This window comes from Danio aesculapii, chromosome 4 (assembly GCF_903798145.1).
Source record: "Danio aesculapii chromosome 4, fDanAes4.1, whole genome shotgun sequence".
NCBI classification, from domain to species: Eukaryota; Metazoa; Chordata; class Actinopteri; order Cypriniformes; family Danionidae; genus Danio; species Danio aesculapii.
The window spans coordinates 14,559,791-14,576,201 of record NC_079438.1 but is presented as its reverse complement, the minus strand read 5'-3'; the positions used below and the strand labels follow the sequence as shown (position 1 = coordinate 14,576,201).

The 16,411-nt window shown below is 41.9% G+C and overlaps 14 non-coding genes across 14 annotated transcripts; all 14 read right to left on the bottom strand.

Annotated features, from left to right (window-relative positions):
- Nucleotides 1-32: 32 nt before the first annotated feature.
- On the bottom strand, nucleotides 33-106 carry trnan-guu (transfer RNA asparagine (anticodon GUU)). Its single transcript has one exon. It is a non-coding gene; the product is annotated as a tRNA-Asn (tRNA).
- Nucleotides 107-1,658: 1,552 nt separating this feature from the next.
- trnak-cuu (transfer RNA lysine (anticodon CUU)) lies at nucleotides 1,659-1,731 on the bottom strand. Its single transcript has one exon. It is a non-coding gene; the product is annotated as a tRNA-Lys (tRNA).
- Nucleotides 1,732-1,958: 227 nt separating this feature from the next.
- On the bottom strand, nucleotides 1,959-2,032 carry trnat-ggu (transfer RNA threonine (anticodon GGU)). The gene has a single exon. It is a non-coding gene; the product is annotated as a tRNA-Thr (tRNA).
- Nucleotides 2,033-2,428: 396 nt separating this feature from the next.
- Nucleotides 2,429-2,502, bottom strand: trnay-gua (transfer RNA tyrosine (anticodon GUA)). The gene has a single exon. It is a non-coding gene; the product is annotated as a tRNA-Tyr (tRNA).
- Nucleotides 2,503-2,611: 109 nt separating this feature from the next.
- Nucleotides 2,612-2,684, bottom strand: trnak-uuu (transfer RNA lysine (anticodon UUU)). The gene has a single exon. It is a non-coding gene; the product is annotated as a tRNA-Lys (tRNA).
- An 880-nt stretch (nucleotides 2,685-3,564) lies between these two features.
- trnak-cuu (transfer RNA lysine (anticodon CUU)) lies at nucleotides 3,565-3,637 on the bottom strand. Its single transcript has one exon. It is a non-coding gene; the product is annotated as a tRNA-Lys (tRNA).
- A 227-nt stretch (nucleotides 3,638-3,864) lies between these two features.
- Nucleotides 3,865-3,938, bottom strand: trnan-guu (transfer RNA asparagine (anticodon GUU)). Its single transcript has one exon. It is a non-coding gene; the product is annotated as a tRNA-Asn (tRNA).
- A 1,484-nt stretch (nucleotides 3,939-5,422) lies between these two features.
- On the bottom strand, nucleotides 5,423-5,495 carry trnak-cuu (transfer RNA lysine (anticodon CUU)). Its single transcript has one exon. It is a non-coding gene; the product is annotated as a tRNA-Lys (tRNA).
- Nucleotides 5,496-6,199: 704 nt separating this feature from the next.
- trnay-gua (transfer RNA tyrosine (anticodon GUA)) lies at nucleotides 6,200-6,273 on the bottom strand. Its single transcript has one exon. It is a non-coding gene; the product is annotated as a tRNA-Tyr (tRNA).
- A 110-nt stretch (nucleotides 6,274-6,383) lies between these two features.
- Nucleotides 6,384-6,456, bottom strand: trnak-uuu (transfer RNA lysine (anticodon UUU)). Its single transcript has one exon. It is a non-coding gene; the product is annotated as a tRNA-Lys (tRNA).
- Nucleotides 6,457-6,865: 409 nt separating this feature from the next.
- trnak-cuu (transfer RNA lysine (anticodon CUU)) lies at nucleotides 6,866-6,938 on the bottom strand. Its single transcript has one exon. It is a non-coding gene; the product is annotated as a tRNA-Lys (tRNA).
- Nucleotides 6,939-8,785: 1,847 nt separating this feature from the next.
- trnak-cuu (transfer RNA lysine (anticodon CUU)) lies at nucleotides 8,786-8,858 on the bottom strand. Its single transcript has one exon. It is a non-coding gene; the product is annotated as a tRNA-Lys (tRNA).
- A 227-nt stretch (nucleotides 8,859-9,085) lies between these two features.
- Nucleotides 9,086-9,158, bottom strand: trnan-guu (transfer RNA asparagine (anticodon GUU)). The gene has a single exon. It is a non-coding gene; the product is annotated as a tRNA-Asn (tRNA).
- Nucleotides 9,159-9,560: 402 nt separating this feature from the next.
- On the bottom strand, nucleotides 9,561-9,634 carry trnay-gua (transfer RNA tyrosine (anticodon GUA)). The gene has a single exon. It is a non-coding gene; the product is annotated as a tRNA-Tyr (tRNA).
- Between the last annotated feature and the right edge of the window lie 6,777 nt (nucleotides 9,635-16,411).

The window sequence follows — 16,411 nt, the reverse complement described above, 5'->3', positions numbered from 1 at the left end:
TTAGCAGTTGCAAGGCAAAGAAAAGCTTAACTCGTCCCTGGGTGGGCTTGAACCACCAACCTTTCGGTTAACAGCCGAATGCGCTAACCGATTGCGCCACAGAGACTCAGAAACCAATGCAACTGTAGTAGAAATGCTGAACTTTGTCTCACTTGGTCTGCAGGATGAATCCAAATGAAAGCTGCCGAAAAGAGAGAAAGGTAACAGAAAAAGCCAACGTGGTGCTTGAACCCACATCACTGAGATTAAGAGTCTCATGCTCTACCGACTGAGCTAGCCAGGCTTCTGATACCTTCATTCTAGTCACTGTTTTGATCATTACCTTCCCTACCTGTGTAAAGATTGATGCTGTGTTTTAGTCAAATGGAATAAGTAACTTGGCCAATCCAGGCACTGGACAACAAACTTCTTCTAAATCCTGATGTAATCTTGTAACGCCAGACAGCACGTGGCCCAGGATCTTTGCCCAGTGCACGTGTTAGCAGTTGCAAGGCAGAGAAAAGCTTCATTTGTCCCTGGGTGGGCTTGAACCAGCAACCTTTCGTTTAAGAGCCGATTGCGCTAACCGATTGTGCCACAGAGACTCAGCCTAATCATACCAACTGTGGTAAAACGCTGAACTTTGTCTCAGTAGGTATGCTCGATGAATCCAAATGATAGCTGCCGAAAAGAGAGAGAGAAAGGTAACAGAAACACCCAACGTGGGGCTTGAACTCACATCACTAAGAGTAAGTGTCTCATGCTCTACCGACTCAGCTAGCAGGGTTTGTGAGACACTAGTTCAAGAGCACTGTTTTCATCAATACCTTCCCTACCTGTGTAAAGTTTGATGGTGTTTATAAGGCAACTGGAATAAAAAAATGTCCAAAACAGGCACTGGACAACAAACTACTGCTATATCCTGATGTCATTATGTAATGCTAGACAGCACGTGGCCCAGGATAATTGCCCGGTGTACGTGTTAGCAGTTGCAAGGCAGCGAAAGCCTTCGTTCATCCCTGGGTGGGCTCAAACCATCAACCTTTTGGTTTACAGCCGAACGCGCTAACCGATTGTGCCACAGAGACTCAGCCTAATCATACCAACTGTGGTAAAACGCTGAACTTTGTCTCAGTAGGTATGCTCGATGAATCCAAATGATAGCTGCCGAAAAGAGAGAGAGAAAGGTAACAGAAATGCCCAATGTGGGGCACGAATTCACAACTATGAGATTAAGAGTCTCATGCTCTACCGACTGAGCTAGCCAGGCTTCTGATACCTTCTTTCTAGTCACTGTTTTGATCATTACCTTCCCCATCTGTGTAAAGATTGATGCTGAGTTTTAGTCAAATGGAATAAGTAACTTGGCCAATCCAGGCACTGGACAACAAACTTCTGCTAAATCCTGATGTAATCTTGTAACGCTAGACAGCACGTGGCCCAAGATCTATGCCCAGTGCACGTGTTAGCAGTTGCAAGGCAGAGAAAAGCTTAATTCGCCCCTGGGTGAGCTTGAACAACCAACCTTTCGGTTAACAGCCGAACACGCTAAGCGATTGCGCCACAGAGACTCAGACACCAATTAAACTGTAGTAGAAATACTGAACTTTGTCTTAATAGGTATGCTCGACGTGTGCAAATGAAAGCTGCCGAAAAGAGAGAGAGAAAGGTAACAGAAACGCCCAACGTGGGGCTCGAACCCACGACCCTGAGATTAAGAGTCTCATGCTCTACCGACTGAGCTAGCCGGGCTTCTGATATATAAATTCTAGTCACTGTTTTGATCAATACCTTCCCTACATGTGTAAAGTTTGAAGCTGTTTTAAAGTCAACTGAAATAAGTAACTTGGCCAATCCAGGCACTGGACAACAAACTTCTGCTAAATCCTGATGTCAACTTTTAATGCTAGACAGCACGTGGCCCAGGATCTATGCCCAGTGAACGTGTTAGCAGTTGCAAGGCAAAGAAAAGCTTAACTCGTCCCTGGGTGGGCTCGAACCACCAACCATACAGTTACCAGCCGAATGCGCTAACCGATTGCGCCACAGAGACTCAGAAACCAATGCAACTGTAGTAGAAATGCTGAACTTTGTCTCACTTGATCTGCAGGATGAATCCAAATGAAAGCTGCCGAAAAGAGAGAAAGGTAACAGAAACACCCAACGTTGGGCTTGAACCCACATCACTAAGAGTAAGTGTCTCATGCTCTACCGACTCAGCTAGCAGGGTTTGTGAGACACTAGTTCAAGAGCACTGTTTTCATCAATACCTTCCCTACCTGTGTAAAGTTTGATGGTGTTTTTAAGGCAACTGGAATAAAAAAATGTCCAAAACAGGCACTGGACAACAAACTACTGCTATATCCTGATGTAATGCTAGACAGCATGTGGCCCAGGATAATTGCCCGATGTACGTGTTAGCAGTTGCTAGGCAGCGAAAGCCTTCGTTCGTCCCTGGGTGGGCTCAAACCATCAACCTTTTGGTTTACAGCCGAACGCGCTAACCGATTGTGCCACAGAGACTCAGCCTAATCATACTAACTGTGGTAAAACGCTGAACTTTGTCTCAGTAGGTATGCTCGATGAATCCAAATGATAGCTGCCGAAAAGAGAGAGAGAAAGGTAACAGAAACGTCCAACGTGGGGCTCGAACCCACGACCCTGAGATTAAAAGTCTCATGCTCTACCGACTGAGCTAGCCGGGCTTCTGATATATTAATTCTAGTCACTGTTTTGATCAATACCTTCCCTACCTGTGTAAAGTTTGAAGCTGTTTTAAAGTCAACTGAAATAAGTAACTTGGCCAATCCAGGCACTGGACAACAAACTTCTGCTAAATCCTGATGTAAACTTTTAATGCTAGACAGCACGTGGCCCAGGATCTATGCCCAGTGAACGTGTTAGCAGTTGCAAGGCAAAGAAAAACTTAACTCGTCCCTGGGTGGGCTCGAACCACCAACCTTTCGGTTAACAGCCGAACGCGCCACAGAGACTCAGCCTAATCATACCAACTGTGGTAGAAACGCTGAACTTTGTCTCAGTAGGTATGCTCGATGAATCCAAATGATAGCTGCTGAAAAGAGAGAGAGAAAGGTAACAGAAATGCCCAATGTGGGGCACGAATTCACAACCATGAGATTAAGAGTCTCATGCTCTACCGACTGAGCTAGCCAGGCTTCTGATACCTTCTTTCTAGTCACTGTTTTGATCATTACCTTCCCTATCTGTGTAAAGATTGATGCTGAGTTTTAGTCAAATGGAATAAATAACTTGGCCAATCCAGGCACTGGACAACAAACTTCTGCTAAATCCTGATGTAATCTTGTAACGCTAGACAGCACGTGGCCCAAGATCTATGCCCAGTGCACGTGTTAGCAGTTGCAAGGCAGAGAAAAGCTTAATTCGCCCCTGGGTGAGCTTGAACAGCCAACCTTTCGGTTAACAGCCAAACACGCTAAGCGATTGCGCCACAGAGACTCAGACACAAATTAAACTGTAGTAGAAATACTGAACTTTGTCTTAATAGGTATGCTCGAGGTGTGCAAATGAAAGCTGCCGAAAAGAGAGAGAGAAAGGTAACAGAAACGCCCAACGTGGGGCTCAAACCCACGACCCTGAGATTAAGAGTCTCATGCTCTACCGACTGAGCTAGCAGGGCTTCTGATAAAGCAATTCTAGTCACTGTTTTTATCAATACCTTCCCTACATGTGTAAAGTTTGATGCTGTTTTAAAGTCAACTGAAATAAGTAACTTGGCCAATCCAGGCACTGGACAACAAACTTCTGCTAAATCCTGATGTCAACTTTTAATGCTAGACAGCACGTGGCCCAGGATCATTGCCCGGTGCACGTGTTAGCAGTTGCAAGGCAAAGAAAAGCTTAACTCGTCCCTGGGTGGGCTCGAACCACCAACCTTTCGGTTAACAGCCGAACGCGCTAACCGATTGCGCCACAGAGACTCAGAAATCAATGAAACTGTAGTAGAAATGCTGAACTTTGTCTCACTTGGTCTGCAGGATGAATCCAAATGAAAGCTGCCGAAAAGAGAGAAAGGTAACAGAAAAAGCCAACGTGGTGCTTGAACCCACATCACTGAGATTAAGAGTCTCACGCTCTACCGACTGAGCTAGCCAGGCTTCTGATACCTTCATTCTAGTCACTGTTTTGATCATTACCTTCCCTACCTGTGTAAAGATTGGTGCTGTGTTTTAGTCAAATGGAATAAGTAACTTGGCCAATCCAGGCAATCCTTGGCCAATCCAGGAACTTGGCCAATCCAAGAGTCTCATGCTCTACCGACTGAGCTAGCGGGGCTTCTGACCAACCTTTCAGTTAACAACCAAACGCGCTAACCGATTGCGCCACAGAGACTCAGAAACCAATGCAACTGTAGTAGAAATGCTGAACTTTGTCTCACTTGGTCTGCAGGATGAATCCAAATGAAAGCTGCTGAAAAGAGAGAAAGGTAACAGAAACACCCAACGTGGGGCTTGAACTCACATCACTAAGAGTAAGTGTCTCATGCTCTACCGACTCAGCTAGCAGGGTTTGTGAGACACTAGTTCAAAGAGCACTGTTTTCATCAATACCTTCCCTACCTGTGTAAAGTTTGATGGTGTTTTTAAGGCAACTGGAATAAAAAAATGTCCAAAACAGGCACTGGACAACAAACTACTGCTGTATCCTGATGTCATTATGTAAAGCTAGACAGCACGTGGCCAAGGATAATTGCCCGGTGTACGTGTTAGCAGTTGCAAGGCAGCGAAAGCCTTCGTTCATCCCTGGGTGGGCTCAAACCACCAACCTTTTGGTTTTACAGCCGAACGCGCTAACCAATTGTGCCACAGAGACTCAGCCTAATCATACCAACTGTGGTAGAAACGCTGAACTTTGTCTCAGTAGGTATGCTCGATGAATCCAAATGATAGCTGCCGAAAAGAGAGAGAGAAAGGTAACAGAAATGCCCAATGTGGGGCACGAATTCACAACCATGAGATTAAGAGTCTCATGCTCTACCGACTGAGCTAGCCAGGCTTCGGATACCTTCTTTCTAGTCACTGTTTTGATCATTACCTTCCCCATCTGTGTAAAGATTGATGCTGAGTTTTAGTCAAATGGAATAAGTAACTTGGCCAATCCAGGCACTGGACAACAAACTTCTGCTAAATCCTGATGTAATCTTGTAACGCTAGACAGCACGTGGCCCAAGATCTATGCCCAGTGCACGTGTTAGCAGTTGCAAGGCAGAGAAAAGCTTAATTCGCCCCTGGGTGAGCTTAAACAACCAACCTTTCGGTTAACAGCCGAACACGCTAAGCGATTGCGCCACAGAGACTCAGACACCAATTAAACTGTAGTAGAAATACTGAACTTTGTCTTAATAGGTATGCTCGACATGTGCAAATGAAAGCTGCCGAAAAGAGAGAGAGAAAGGTAACAGAAACGCCCAACGTGGGGCTCGAACCCACGACCCTGAGATTAAGAGTCTCATGCTCTACCGACTGAGCTAGCCGGGCTTCTGATAAATTAATTCTAGTCACTGTTTTGATCAATACCTTCCCTACCTGTGTAAAGTTTGTTGCTGTTTTAAAGTCAACTGAAATAAGTAACTTGGCCAATCCAGGCACTGGACAACAAACTTCTGCTAAATCCTGATGTCAACTTTTAATGCTAGACAGCACGTGGCCCAGGATCTATGCCCAGTGAACGTGTTAGCAGTTGCAAGGCAAAGAAAAGCTTAACTCGTCTCTGGGTGGGCTCGAACCACCAACCTATGGTTAACAGCCGAACGCGCTAACCGATTGCGCCACAGAGACTCAGAAACCAAGGCAACTGTAGTAGAAATGCTGAACTTTGTCTCACTTGGTCTGCAGGATGAATCCAAATGAAAGCTGCCGAAAAGAGAGAAAGGTAACAGAAACACCCAACGTGGGGCTTGAACTCACATCACTAAGAGTAAGTGTCTCATGCTCTACCGACTCAGCTAGCAGGGTTTGTGAGACACTAGTTCAAGAGCACTGTTTTCATCAATACCTTCCCTACCTGTGTAAAGTTTGATGGTGTTTTTAAGGCAACTGGAATAAAAAAATGTCCAAAACAGGCACTGGACAACAAACTACTGCTATATCCTGATGTCATTATGTAATGCTAGACAGCACGTGGCCCAGGATAATTGCCCGGTGTACGTGTTAGCAGCTGCAAGGCAGCGAAAGCCTTCATTCGTCCCTGGGTGGGCTCAAACCATCAACCTTTTGGTTTACAGCCGAACGCGCTAACCGATTGTGCCACAGAGACTCAGCCTAATCATACCAACTGTGGTAGAAACGCTGAACTTTGTCTCAGTAGGTATGCTCCATGAATCCAAAGGATAGCTGCCGAAAAGAGAGAGAGAAAGGTAACAGAAACGCCCAACGTGGGGCTCGAACCCACGACCCTGAGATTAAAAGTCTCATGCTCTACCGACTGAGCTAGCCGGGCTTCTGATATATTAATTCTAGTCACTGTTTTGATCAATACCTTCCCTACCTGTGTAAAGTTTGAAGCTGTTTTAAAGTCAACTGAAATAAGTAACTTGGCCAATCCAGGCACTGGACAACAAACTTCTGCTAAATCCTGATGTGAACTTTTAATGCTAGACAGCACGTGGCCCAGGATCATTGCCCGGTGCACGTGTTAGCAGTTGCAAGGCAAAGAAAAGCTTAACTCGTCCCTGGGTGGGCTCGAACCACCAACCTTTCGGTTAACAGGCGAACGCGCTAACCGATTGCGCAACAGAGACTCAAAAACCAACGCAACTGTAGTAGAAATGCTGAACTTTGTCTTAATAGGTATGCTCGAGGTGTGCAAATGAAAGCTGCCGAAAAGAGAGAGAGAAAGGTAACAGAAACGCCCAACGTGGGGCTCAAACCCACGACCCTGAGATTAAGAGTCTCATGCTCTACCGACTGAGCTAGCAGGGCTTCTGATAAAGTAATTCTAGTCACTGTTTTGATCAATACCTTCCCTACATGTGTAAAGTTTGATGCTGTTTTAAAGTCAACTGAAATAAGTAACTTGGCCAATCCAGGCACTGGACAACAAACTTCTGCTAAATCCTGATGTCAACTTTTAATGCTAGACAGCACGTGGCCCAGGATCATTGCCCGGTGCACGTGTTAGCAGTTGCAAGGCAAAGAAAAGCTTAACTCGTCCCTGGGTGGGCTCGAACCACCAACCTTTCGGTTAACAGCCGAACGCGCTAAATGATTGTGCCACAGAGAGTGAGAAACCAACGCAACTGTAGTAGAAATGCTGAACTTTGTCTCACTTGGTCTGCAGGATGAATCCAAATGAAAGCTGCCGAAAAGAGAGAAAGGTAACAGAAACACCCAACGTAGGGCTTGAACCCACATCACTAAGAGTAAGTGTCTCATGCTCTACCGACTCATCTAGCAGGGCTTGTGAGACACTAGTTCAAGAGCACTGTTTTCATCAATACCTTCCCTACCTGTGTAAAGTTTGATGGTGTTTTTAAGGCAACTGGAATAAAAAAATGTCCAAAACAGGCACTGGACAACAAACTACTGCTATATCCTGATGTCATTATGTAATGCTAGACAGCACGTGGCCCAGGATAATTGCCCGGTGTACGTGTTAGCAGTTGCAAGACAACAAAAGCCTTCGTTCGTCCCTGGGTGGGCTCGAACCACCAACCTTTCGGTTAAATGCCTAACGCGCTAACCAATTGCGCCACAGAGACTCAGAAACCAATGCAACTGTAGTAGAAATGCTGAACTTTGTCTTACTTGGTCTGCAGGATGAATCCAAATGAAAGCTGGCGAAAAGAGAGAAAGGTAACAGAAAAAGCCAACGTGGGGTTTGAACCCACATCACTGAGATTAAGAGTCTCACGCTCTACCGACTGAGCTAGCCAGGCTTCTGATACCTTCATTCTAGTCACTGTTTTGATCATTACCTTCCCTACCTGTGTAAAGATTGATGCTGTGTTTTAGTCAAATGGAATAAGTAACTTGACCAATCCAGGCACTGGACAACAAACTACTGCTAAATCCTGATGTAATCTTGTAACGCCAGACAGCACGTGGCCCAGGGTCTATGGCCAGTGCACGTGTTAGCAGTTGCAAGGCAGAGAAAAGCTTCATTTGACCCTGGGTGGGCTTGAACCATCAACCTTTCGTTTAAGAGCCGATTGCGCAAACCGATTGTGCCACAGAGACTCAGCCTAATCATACCAACTGTGGTAGAAACGATGAACTTTGTCTCAGTAGGTATGCTCGATGAACCGAAATGATAGCTGCCGAAAAGAGAGAGAGAAAGGTAACAGAAATGCCCAATGTGGGGCACGATTTCACAACCATGAAATTAAGAGTCTCATGCTCTACCGACTGAGCTAGCCAGGCTTGATACCTTCTTTCTAGTCACTGTTTTGATCATTACCTTCCCTATCTGTGTAAAGATTGATGCTGTGTTTTAGTCAAATGCAATAAGTAACTTGGACAATCCAGGCACTGGACAACAAACTTCTGCTAAATCCTGATGTAATCTTGTAACGCTAGACAGCACGTGGCCCAAGATCTATGCCCAGTGCACGTGTTAGCAGTTGCAAGGCAGAGAAAAGCTTAATTCACCCCTGGGTGAGCTTGAACAACCAACCCTTCGGTTAAGAGCCGAACACGCTAACCGATTGCGCCACAGAGACTCAGACACCAGTTAAACTGTAGTAGAAATACTGAACTTTGTCTTAATAGGTATGCTCGAGGTGTGCAAATGAAAGCTGCCGAAAAGAGAGAGAGAAAGGTAACAGAAACGCTCAACGTGGGGCTCGAACCCACGACCCTGAGATTAAGAGTCTCATGCTCTACCGACTGAGCTAGCCGGGCCTCTGATAAATTGATTCTAGTCACTGTTTTGATCAATACCTTCACTACCTGTGTAAAGTTTGATGCTGTTTTAAAGTCAACTGAAATAAGTAACTTGGCCAATCCAGGCACTGGACAACAAACTTCTGCTAAATCCTGATGTCAACTTTTAATGCTAGACAGCACGTGGCCCAGGATCATTGCCCGGTGCACGTGTTAGCAGTTGCAAGGCAAAGAAAAGCTTAACTCGTCCCTGAGTGGGCTTGAACCACCAACTTTCGGTTAACAGCCGAACGCGCTAACCGATTGCGCCACAGAGACTCAGAAACCAATGCAACTGTAGTAGAAATGCTGAACTTTGTCTCACTTGATCTGCAGGATGAATCCAAATGAAAGCTGCCGAAAAGAGAGAAAGGTAACAGACACACCCAACGTGGGGCTTGAACCTACATCACTAAGAGTAAGTGTCTCATGCTCTACCTATCAGCTAGCAGGGTTTGTGAGACACTAGTTAAAGAGCACTGTTTTCATCAATACCTTCCCTACCTGTGTAAAGTTTGATGGTGTTTTTAAGGCAACTGGAATAAAAAATGTCCAAAACAGGCACTGGACAACAAACTACTGCTATATCCTGATGTCATTATGTAATGCTAGACAGCACGTGGCCCAGGATAATTGCCCGGGGTACGTGTTAGCAGTTGCAAGGCAGCAAAAGGCTTTGATCGTCTCTGGGTGGGCTCAAACCACCAACCTTTTGGTTTACAGCCGAACGCGCTAACCGATTGTGCCACAGAGACTCAGCATAATCATACCAACTGTGGTAGAAACGCTGAAATTTGTCTCAGCAGGTATGCTCGATGAATCCAAATGATAGCTGCCGAAAAGAGAGAGAGAAAGGTAACAGAAATGCCCAATGTGGGGCACGAATTCACAACCATGAAATTAAGAGTCTCATGCTCTACCGACTGAGCTAGCCAGGCTTCTGATACCTTCTTTCTAGTCACTGTTTTGATCATTACCTTCCCTATCTGTGTAAAGATTGATGCTGAGTTTTAGTCAAATGGAATAAAGTAACTTGGCCAATCCAGGCACTGGACAACAAACTTCTGCTAAATCCTGATGTAATCTTGTAACGCTAGACAGCACGTGGCCCAAGATCTATGCCCAGTGCACGTGTTAGCAGTTGCAAGGCAGAGAAAAGCTTAATTCGCCCCTGGGTAAGCTTGAACAACCAACCTTTCGGTTAAGAGCCGAACACGCTAAGCGATTGCGCCACAGAGACTCAGACACCAATTAAACAATAGTAGCAATACTGAACTTTGTCTTAATAGGTATGCTCGAGGTGTGCAAATGAAAGCTGCTGAAAAGAGAGAGAGAAAGGTAACAGAAACGCGCAACGTGGGGCTCGAACCCACGACCCTGAGATTAAAGAGCCCATATTATGGGTTTTTGAAAATGACCTTCCATGTAGTGTGTCACACAGCTCTAAGTGAAGTGAAATGTCCAGCTAAGGCTTAAATCTGTAAGTGTACAGTGTTTAAAACTGTTGATTCATCAATAAAAGAGTCGACTCATAGTGCTTCAAACGAGTCGTCTTGATAACGAGTCATTAGGTGTTTCGCGATGACGGGGATGCGAAACACAAGCCCAGCCCTGTAGTTGCACCCCGCAAGCCCGGGAAAATCTAAACTCCCCGGCCCCGCCCACAAGCACGGTAACAACAAAAAGAGGAAGATGAGGAACTCTGTAGCAAATTCCGGTTGAATCATGTCATGTAGACGCTGTGCTCTAAAATGTGAGGGAAAAGTAGTGTTTTTTTCCCTACCTAAAGATGAGACTGTGAAGAGTCAGTGGTTGAGGTTCATTTTTGGAAAAATACCTCAGAAATATAGTCCCAACATTGTGCTGTGCTCCCGTCATTTCTCTGACGAGAGCTACACCAATCTACATGCATACAAAGCAGTATTTGCTGGACGGTTGTCGTTAAAGGATGGATCAATACCAAGTTTATTCGGACCAGCATGTTCTTCCATCGAATCACAACCTGTAAGTATGATTAAAATAACTCCTCTTGTTCACTGTAACAAGGTAAATATGGATGTAGTTGTCTGTATTGTGTTTGCTTTGTGCAGCGTGTAGCCCTTTAGCTTACAGGCGAATATTTCTATTTGTTTGCTTACAATAGTCCATAAAGTACGATTAATACTGAATGTATAGAATATAGCTGAATGTAACAATACGCTGTTATACAATTGCATTGATTTTTCAATTAGTTCTGGCATTGAGCTGCTGACTGTGTACCATGGCTGTTTGTTTACCAAAGAGCAGTAGTCCAACGTTAGGTTTGCTAACATCCACATAAAACTAATTGTAGTATCTATAAGTTATATAAAACCATCGTTCCTTTGATACGATGTAATTTATGCAACAATCGTTATGTAAAAACAAGACCAGCAGCTGTATTTTTTCTGTAAATACCGCTAACATTAGTTACGTTGCTTGCAACGATGATTCCGGCTTTGTTGGAAAATGTATGCACACTAATGAAGCCTAAAACTTAAAATTAGGTGTGTATTCGGTGATGTTTACTAAAGTACTGAGGTAAAGTTGGTTTTATATTCACACATTCATTTAATTAGAAATCTCTGTATAGTTTACCATATTACTTTGAATATTAAATTGGAATTAGCATGCAAGTAGGACTTCTAAAGGACATTAACATAATTCATTGTGAACAATGCTTTACTTTGAGAGTCATTTGCTGCTAATATGATTTCCCTATTTAGAATTTGCAAAGAATACTTTTCTTAAATAATATTATTATAGAGAATGTCAGAATATCAGAATATAAAACCAACTGTACCTCTATTACTAAATTGATATTTTAAATGAATTCTGTTTATGACCAATGTCGTTTTTATTGAATTTTTTTTCTTTTTTGTTTAGAGTACATCACAGCAGACCATTTCAAGTGGATGTGTACGTGTTGATGTGGCTTGTCAGACTGACTCTCTGGAAACTGTGAATGTGACTACACAATCGGATGAATTAACAAAAACATCTGTCTGCACACAGCTGTCCTTAAGAACACTGAAAGATACACACGTTTGGAGTAAAGGTTTATTTTTAATAATTGTTGTTGTATTTTAATAACATATTCTAAAGCAAACATTTGTAGCAACAAAACTTACATAATTGTGTTTTTAAGGGTCACAGGCAACCGTTACATGTGAGACTGTTGGCACAATAACCACATCCTTTGATGTACCATTTGCATCAACACCGATAAAGCCTTCTGGTGTCAGCATAACCAAAAGACCTCATCTGGAATTGGAAGAGGAGATGGAAGAGTCAGACATAGACTTTGAGACAGAACCTCATGACTCAACTTTTAAACCAGGTGACTCAACCTTTTCGCAGGAATCAGAAATGTCGTAAGTAATAGCCTTTTTATTAGTTTAATATAAAAGGATTTATTTAAACTTTACAAATAATTCTTTATTTATTAGGTTTGTGGAAAGGCCCATGTATGGAGATGCAAAATACATTGTTTTTGAAACATGTTTGCAGGAGCTGTTTTGAACGTGTCCAATTTGCAAATCAAAGTGTGATACGGAGCAGCACCGCATGGGCACATATGTTGCATTCAGCCAAATTTGCCCCAAGTGTATGTACAGCAGGAAGTGGCAGAGCCAGCCCATTGTTGGAAGTACACCAGTTGGAAACATCCTCTTATCAGCAGCCACTTATTTTACAGGAGGCTCATTTATCCAACTACAGAAGGTAGTAAATTATTATACAAAGGAATATCTGATTTTATTATATCAATTTTTATTATTATTTATTAATACACATATGTTTTTTCTCTTGTATAGATTTTCAAGGCTGTGCACTTAAACTTGTTCGAGCATGACACATTTCGTCAACATTGCAGAAGTTTTCTGGAACCAGCAATTGTTCACATGGGGAAAAGTGAGCAGCAAAACATAATAGCACAGTTAAAAGAGGGAGGAAAGACTGCTATTGCTGGAGATATGCGTGGAGACTCACCAGGTACGTCATGCGTTTTTCGCAAGTTATTAGATCATTGTTTTGGTATATCATCACGTTGAATTGTATTTATGTTCCCACTTTTAGGTGTAGGCCATTCAGCAAAATTTGGAACCTACACCGTAATGGACATGCAGAGTAATACAATTGTGGACCTCCAGCTTGTTCAGGTGTGTAACCTAATTTAAATATATAACATTGACTAAAGATGTATTCCAATTTTTAATATAAACAAATTATAATATTGCTATGCATACTTAGAGCAATGAGGTTGGAGGTAGCTACCATATGGAGAAAGAAGGGCTGAAGAGATGTCTGGATGTACTGGAGAACAACGGGTTAGAGGTGGATTACATCATCACTGACCGTCATCCACAGATCCAGAAGTATCTCAGGGAGCGCAAGATAACCCAGTTCTATGATGTATGGCACTTCGAGAAGGGTTAGTGTTTGATATTCTAACCACATTTGAATGATCAGTGAAATAGATTTTTATTTATTGTTTTCATTATTAATTTTTCTGTTTAACAGGTTTGTTTAGGAAATTGAATAAACTGGGAAAAAACAAGGAGTGTGGATTGGTGAAGAAGTGGCAAGGTAGCATCAGAAATCATGTTTACTGGTGTGCCACTTCTACATCAGGACCAGAGAAGGTAGCTAAGTGGACTTCGCTAATTAACCATCTCAAAAATGTGCACACATATGACAATGCACTTTTTCCCAAGTGTGCTCATCCACTTAGAGCATCAAAGGACCCAAAGAAATGGTTTCAACCTGGAAGTTATTGTTAATTTATCTTTTTTATACAGTTTGTGTTTCTAACACAATTTATTAACTTAAATTAAGTTATTTCTAGAAGAGCAAGTACTATTACTTAAAGTTTCTAATAATGCAGGGTCACAGGCTCTCTACAAAGTTGAAAGAGTCATGTGCAACAAGAGGGTGCTGAAGGATGTGGCGAAGTTCAGTCGACATTATCAGACATCTTCAATTGAGGCTTTCCTTATACTACGCTTCACACCAAAAAAATGTTGTGTTCCCGTTCATGGGAATGCTGTGCAGGTAATAAAAATATTACAACATATATCAGTTTGCCTTTTTTGTTTATTCTCTTTGTTAATTGTCTGCTTTGCTATTGTAGACTGTACCTTGCTGTGTTTCATCACAATGAAAATGCCAACCGAAAACAAGCCACGACAGCAACAGGACAAGCTATGTACAAAATGGTGTTGCCGAAATCCAAAAGAGGGCAATGGACAACACGGGCATTAAAAACAGACTTAACCTATAGTAAGTAATGAAACGGTTTTATTTTTAGAAATAAATAATTAATTTACATGTAGTAAATATATAACAAAATTATAATGTCATTTCTAATTATAGAATATGTTGAGGAGCTACTGAAACTGGTGTTTGAAGTCATCATTATGGACCCCACTCTATTTGTGGATGAAATGAAGGCCATTCCCATTCCAAAGTCCCTTTGTGCAGAATATGACAGACCGACAAAGGAAGAAGCCATTGCCAATCACGTGTCGCGGTTCAGTCAAGAGGGGGGGTCGGAAGCCAACGTACCGACCAGCCAGATCTGGAAATGCCTGCCGTATACGGGTTACAACACAGCACGGAATCACAACACGAACACTATGGCCCAAGTAGCCCTGGCACCAGCTGACTAAACTGCGGTACGCCAGGTAGCGGATTGTTCTAATAATGTTATTATTTGTGGGGTTAATCAGAATATACTTACTCCGTTGTTCTGAGCCTTAGACGCCCATAGTCACATTGGTAAATGTTGTAAATGTTCTGCAGTGTATATGGATTCAGACAGTTGGGTTCAAAGCCTGGAAGGTGTATCATGCATGTTGGTGGGTCTGGAATCTGGTTAATCCTTCTTGTAACCTATGATGGTAAGAATGGGGGAGGGGGGAGAGAAAGCAGTTTTCTGTTTTAAACAAATACTTATAATAATTCATAATAACCTAGTGTTAAAGTTTCATGCCAATCCAAACACTTCTCCAAAACAAACTGATATGATATTACATATTAATGTTTAAACATATGAATAATACGAATTATTGTGGACAAAACAATTGTATGTGACCATAAATAAAAAATTAAAAGTAAATATTTGTATTATAACTTATAACAACATAAATTATTGTATTGGCATAAAACGTTAACACGATCCAAAACAGCTTGCTATGAAATAATATATTTACATATGAATAATACAGATTAACTTCAGTGGACAAATAAAATTGTATATGTGACTGAATAAAAAAAAAAAAAAAAAAAAAAGTTTTCTTTGTTAATAAATACTTGTTTAATAACTTATAATAACATAAGCATTTGTATTGGCATAAGACGTTAATGCTATCCAAAACAAGTTGCTATGATAATGTTTATAGTGGTATAAAACATTAACACCCTTAAACACGTTGCTATAAAATTTTGTACATATAAATGATACAAATTGACTGTTCAGTGGTTCAAACCTTTGTATTGGTGTTAATTACATCATATTTGGATTGTTAGTTTATAGCATTACTCACTATAGAGGTAAAGTTGGTTTTATATTCGCACATTCGTTCATTTTGCAGTCTCTATATTGTTTACCATGTTACTTTGAATATTCGATCGAAAGTAGCATGCAAGTCTGACTTCTTAATAACATTAACACTATCTAATTCACCGTGAACAATGTATTTTGATAGTCATTTGCGGCTAACATGATTTCCCTATTTAGAATTTGCCAAGACGTTTCTAAAATTATAATATTAAGGAGACTGTATGAATATCCGAATATAAAACCACCTTTGCCTCTATTTCCTCACTTGAGGACGATGCACTAATTGTCAAATGCTCATGTACTGCAAAAACAATACCTGTCGTACTTCTTTGCAGCAAAAGGTTTTTAATCTCGCTTGGCATTTTGATGCAGTTTCCACATGTGCACCTAAATAAGTTTGACAGGTAATTAATTAGATTGTCATGCGTACAACTCGAAGTGTCATAAACAATATTGACACTTACCACTGAGAAATGTCCTGGTCCAATCGGGTTTGAGGTTGACTAGCTTGGTTTTCTGCAACTGTGGGCTCCTCCTCGTCAGATGAAGGTTCAAATTGATAGGGCAAAAATCGACGTCATGTTTTCATTTATTACACAAAAAAAAAAAAAAAAAAAAAAAAAAAACAATCGCTGTATATTATCATGATGAACTGTAGTCCAGTAATGGTGATGGGCGTTTAGTTTCCGACTCTGTAACATGCAGTAGTCCAATCGCAACAGACTGGGTCATACGTCCAATCACAGCAAATTAGCGTCATGTAAAGGAGGGGCTTGGGAAAAAGAATCTCTCGGACGATTCATATGGGAGTCGGTGGGAAAAGGAGGTAAAAACAATTATATATTATAAGACAATGAGAGGGTTTTTTGACCTTGCATACATATCATCCTGTTGTTTGGGACTTTAAAAAGTGAAATTTAACCGTTCTCAGCCCACAATATGGGCTCTTTAA